The 6445-nt window shown below is 31.6% G+C and overlaps 1 pseudogene; it reads left to right on the top strand.

Annotated features, from left to right (window-relative positions):
• The first annotated feature begins 3455 nt into the window (after positions 1-3455).
• Positions 3456-4256, top strand: LOC112687444 (annotated as a pseudogene).
• Positions 4257-6445: the final 2189 nt, after the last annotated feature.

Genomic DNA, 6445 nt, shown 5'->3' with positions numbered 1-6445 from the left:
TTATTATTCATATTAATTTTTGTATATTCCTCATTGTATATTATACCAAATGTATCATAATTGTAAACTCTTACTGCTGTAATTTAAACCATTTGTTTAAGGACTTCGTTTAATTATTACAAATAAATAAATAACATAAAATATGGTTTCGTTGGTTTTTTTGCAGGGACTCTACCTCCATATACTTACTCTTTTCCGGCACTCAACTAACCGACTCCTTTTTTTTTCGTGACACAGTTTGCGGAGAAAAAGTCATTTGGATCCAATTTACCTTCCATGTAACATGTGACTATAGTAGTCTGGGCTGGATCAAAGGGGTCGAAGCTAGAGAGAGCTATAGCTCCGGGCTACAAGTTGAAAGGGACCACAATATACTTATAATCGTTTACTAACAGATGTAAGGTACTGTTTTATCAATTAATTGTGACATAACAGCAATAAACAAATATACTACATTTAATTAAATTAATAATTATTACAAATTAATAAATCTGAATAAAAAAAATTTCCTATTAAACTTTAAATTTAATATACGATCTAAAACGATATGTGATAATTATGGCAGAGGACTTATAGCATTTGCATATTTGTTTTGCACAATCACAGAAATAGCAGAACACGAAACAAATAAGTTTCATGCTTCAAAAGTTTTCCAAATATTCGCTGATAAATGTCGTTCTGTAACGATGATTATATCGTTTTAAATATAAAAAAAAAAAAGAAAAAATAACAATTTACTGTGAAAATTGATTTTTTATTTTATATTTTTATTTTAATATTTATAGGGTTGCGATACCGGTCTTATGATATCCGTATTCTACTTTTCAATGTTCCAATAATCATAATTCCGATTAGCAGAAACATTAGAAATATCAATATTATTAAAAAGATTCGGATTTGATGACGTTTATCGATTTACGATGTATATTGACGTTAACGGAAAACGAAACTGATACGAAACGTTTCTATGGTATGCCGCAATGTTTGATTAATCTGTGTTAGGGCAACACATTCGATGACAAAAATAAATGAATCATCAATACGTGCGAACGATCTTGCACGTATACGTTTAAGCCTCATAGTATTATCTACGACTTACACGTTTATGATTCAGGACGGGACCGACCTAACCGATGGTACATCGGAGAACAGACAAGAAACAGTACCCCACAGACACGGTTTTAGCAGCGAAAATTATAGCCCAATGCCAAACGTGAAAATTAATGGCAAAAGTCCTGGAAGAGTCGTTTTAATAACGGCAGTTTTGAAACGACGTGCTATGTGATCGAGCCGAGGTCGCCAACGAGAATTGTTGAGGTCATGAGGTTATGAGGGTGGGTAGCAAAATATTAACCACGGTGTAACGATTCTCGTCGGAACCACAATTTTGCAGCAGTTTGCCAATCGTCCTACGAGCTCATACTCGGTAATCATATGATTGATATTTTATTGTAGTATTATTGACACGTGTGAGGTTTGATGAAAACCTCGGCCTAATACTAAAAAAGGTTGAATCGCACCATTATGTTTGTCGTACTGCACTCGGGTCGGAAGAAATTAATATTCAAATTGCTCTTAAATTCAAAAAAACGTAGTAAAAAACTACAGTTCTAATAATTAGAATAATTATAATAAATAAATAAATAGAATAATCTAACAATTATTGTCATTAGAATACATCTGATGGCATTAGACATAAATATAAGAAAATTTCCACTGAGGAGGGAAAAAAAAAAGAAGCCCAAAACCTTTTCCGGATGAAAACGAGAAATACCGCTCAAGAGCAATTATTTTTGCCTAAGCAATAACGTGGGTGAAACGGGTAAGCATTTAAATTTGTTGGGGTTTCTTTCGCCCACGGTGAAATATTATTCTTTTGCTCGCGGTATTAACGCGTAAAGCTATAGTATTATTATAATGTCCCCGACTGATGCCTCATCATTCAACCCTTCTCTTCTTCTCCAACAAATAATTTTTCGCAATGATTTTTATGTTACCGCTAACAATACATTTTCATAACATTAAAACATTCAAAACTACAATAATATTTTTATTCTAAAATGTTGTTGTATTCCATAGTAAAAAGATAATATTTTACCCGTCCTCAAACGAACAATGAAGATGACGTGTTGCGGAGACGATCATCATCATCATCATATCCAACGCGGCTCGTGTAATCAGCGACCGGCGTACAACGAGTTTTTGCCGAGATTTAAACGGCGTGACGAACGATCGCGACGACGAGGTCGTAATCGTCACGAATATCCGAAAATACTCCACATATAGTAATACGCATATTACGCACGCATACGAATTTAGTGTTGTAAATTTAATGCTGATCGATAATATAACAATGACATTAGAAAAATGAAACAAGGAAAAATATTAACAAATATTTGTGCGTCATAATCCTAGGAGAATAATCAAAATTTTCACTTGAAGACCCTTCTCGTAAAGACGATTGCACTCGATCTACTCAACGGATATAGGTACTAATAATATATGGATATTGAATACATATTTGCGCAACGTAAACGTTTATGGTTTAAAAAAAATCTTTAATAAATCTTGTATTAAACGCGCAAGCAGCAACGGCGACGTGAATAGATTGAATGATACAGCGGTGCGGCTTGGTTCGGTTTGGTTTGCGAACCTATTGGTTAGGCCCAATAGGAGTAGTTCTTCTTTACAATGCAAAATATATGCATTCTTATAATCATTACTGCACCGCTGTCGGACGATGAGATGATAATGTTGCACAAGCATATTTCTACCGCGGTTTTTCGCCGGACGTATTTCCAGAGAGTTAAACACACGCTAAACTTTACGGTAGAAATAACGCTCGGTTAGGTGAGATATAGCGTAATAGCTGAAACTTAAGTTTTTGCGTTACCGTAACTCGCGTACTTCTACGGTAGGTCGATATCGTATTGAAATAGTTATCGTATCAGCGATCCAATTGCTTTATTACGTTTTGTTCACATTTTTATTTATGTACTGTCCATAAACATTATACGGATCGTGACAAAGAGTTCTCGTAAAACCAGGGCTTTGCACCGAATCAACCCGAACCCGTAACGCTCGTTTTTATTCTAAATCAAACGATCACCGAAGTGCCGAACACTCATTACCAGGGTTGGGATTTTATAGCACTTAAAATTGCATAAATATGCGCTATAATATTACCTTTAAAATCGCTAAATAAGCTCTAAAAGTATGCAATAAAAACAACAAAAAAAAAAAGAAATTTATTATTTAATAATTTTATACAAGTTCACGAGACGAATGTAGACTGTATAAAGCAAAAAGCGAATTCTACACTCGTTCGTTAATAATCGGCTATTAGTAGATTTAGTAGAAATCGACAAAATAACCAACAAAATTAGAAACAAATAACTAAAACAAAATTATTGTATTATATTATACCTACCTATACAAACCTATAAATCTATAAAATGGTGTCCACTTATAGAGATATATTGTTATATTTTATGAAATCAAATTATGTTAACAAAATACCCATTAATGACATTAATCCAGGAAATTATGAACATTATATTCCTGCTTTACAGATGTACCTTGGCATAAAAGTATTAAAATAAGTAGGAAAATCTAACATTATATCTAATAAATCTATGTTAAATGACTTTTATTTTAGAGCACAACATTTCCTAAAAATTTCTTGCTTACAAATTAAAAAAAATATATATAATTTAAATGATCCATTAATGTCAAAACTAAAGTTAATTAATCCTAAAAAAGCCATATCTAAAACTAGAGAAAACATGAAAATGTTCTCTCTTTTAAATGTAAAACCTCGATTAACTAAATTAAATAATACATAATTGCAAAATATTGATGATGAATGGAGATTATTGTATAACTTTAATAATCCACCTGACATAATAAATAATTTAGAACCCGATATTTTTTGGTTTAAATTGTCCAACTTGCAGATAGGTAATTAAGAATTTCCATTTATACATTTGGCAAATTTTGCTTTTGAAGCATTATCTCTACCTCACTCTAATGCTGATTGTGAGCGTATTTTCAGCAAAATTAATCTAATTAAAGTTAAGACTAGAAACCGATTAAACTCGGGTACAATTCAAGCATGCTTATTTGCTTCATGGGAAATAAAAATAAACAATACTACTTGTGTAGATTTTAAACCTTCTAAAAAAATGATTGATTCTATGGCTACAAGTAATTTATATGACACAAGTAGAAATAATGAGTTTAGTTTTGAAGTATAATATTAATATTATATGTTTGTCATATATCGTTTCCTCATATTTAATTATTAAAAGTATTTTTAATTAATATTTTGTTACATTTTATTATTATAAAAATTTAAATGAAAGCGTTGTTATATTTTATTGTTAAGGATACTTAATTAATATTTTGTTACACTTTATTATTATAAATATTTAAATAATGTTTTTCTGTATTATATTTTTATAAAAACTTAGTTAATAGGTATTGTGTTACACTGTTACATTTAATTAATTATTATTATTAAGATTTAAATAATATTTTGTTGTATTTTATTATTATGAATACCTCCATATAATCACTCCCCTTCATCTCAATATGTCTTATCTGATACACTAATAGTACTGAGCGAAGCGAAGGAAAATTTTTTACAGTACAAACAAAACGAACATTTTACGATAATTTTCTGAACATTCAATCTCTTTAACCTGGCAACACTGAGCGTATAATTAAATCGTTGTTCCCGTTATTCGTATTTGTTCAGTTTATGGCATGTAGTACGCATGTCTATGGCATATAATTGTCAATTTTTGTTGGTGTAATAATTTCATCGTAAAATTCGTAAGTAAAAATTATTATTATTTTTGTATTACGATATGTCCTAGTTAGTACATTTTTAGTGTGTGCACGCACCACTAACACAAAAGCAGAATACAAAATAGTTTGTTTTCTGTTGCATGCGATAACATGCCCGCACTAACTAGGAGTAGGGCATAGTGTTAGTATTTGTTGTTTTAATAGATATTGTAATTTATAAGCTTCATACACATATAAAATAACAACCTCTTCCACGAAAATAAATCGTACTTACACCATTGCTTGAAATTAACATAATGATAGTTTGGTCTAAAAAACTGTTGCATGGTTGTATAAGAATTTGATATTTTGTTACAATGGCAGGTAATAAAAAATATAAATATTTCATTAGTGGAGGGGGCTAAGTCCCCCCTTCACCAATGAAAAATAAGATTTTGCCTTGACTACTTAACACCCGTATTAACCAATATTAACCCGAATAATAACGGTTGTTATCACCCAAACGTTTGTTTAAATGTTGTATTGCGGTGTTGTGATCACCCGAAACCCGAATAAATTATTCGGGTGCAAAGCCTTGCGTAAAACACTTAAGTCGTCTTCCGATAGCAAACACTATTTCTTACTTGATAAGCTCACCCTAAATAAAATATCGGAATTTATGTAAACATTTTTTAACAAAAAAAAAAAAAAAACGATTTCAGCAATAAAATAATTGTTTCAATGTTATCAATTTAATTTGATAAGATGCAATCATATATTGTCCACAGACATTTATAAGTTTTCGATAATCGATGTTATTAAAATCGATCATTCAACGCGATAAACGAATTCACTGTACCCGTTGAATGTTTTAAAATAACCCGTTACGATAATCGAGTGGGCGTTTTCAAGTTGGGTCCCAGATAATATTTATGATAAAGATAAACAACTAGTTGGGTCCGATTATAAAAACGATAACATACGAGTTCGGTCCGACTGTAAAAATCATAATATACTAGTTCTGTCCGACCACTTCGATAATAAAACCTGTAACTTACAAGTATTGATACGCTTGATAATGTTCAAATATTAATATACTTGAGTTTGTAAAAGCTCTATCGTTTAAATTTTTACAAACCGTGTAATTTTTTTTAAATTTTTTATTAATTTTATTTATTTATCATATATCAGTATTCAAATTTTCAATTCGTAATTATATACCGTGTATTAGAAAATATAAAAAAAAAAAATTATCACACCTGTGATCTAATTTATGGATAACTGACGATCCAAAGTGTGTAAAAATGAGAAGGGAAATATTTTTTTGTACGGGCCCGACTAAAGTAGTACTTGTTAAATCGTGGGACCCAACTAGTACTGGACCTATGTAGACTGAATAAGGATTTGCGCATGTATCAAGACGATATATATTGATATATAACGTGGTTTGGTTGACAGCGGAGTTCTTACCCGTTGTTGTGCAAAAACTCTTGTGTGTTGCGCGCTCGGTGTTTTCTTTTCGAATACTGCTTTTCCTGTGTTAGCGACCGAGTGTACAATACCCGGCGCGTACGACTGCACCGGCGGAAGGGATGTAGCGGAGTTGACGCGCGCGCGCGTCTAAATTGTTTGTTCAAAGACCGAAACCACGCGG

Source organism: Sipha flava, unplaced genomic scaffold (assembly GCF_003268045.1).
Source record: "Sipha flava isolate LNK unplaced genomic scaffold, YSA_version1 34_pilon_pilon, whole genome shotgun sequence".
Taxonomy (NCBI): Eukaryota; Metazoa; Arthropoda; class Insecta; order Hemiptera; family Aphididae; genus Sipha; species Sipha flava.
The sequence above is the reverse complement of the archived record's forward strand: the minus strand, read 5'-3'. Positions and strand labels throughout refer to the sequence as shown.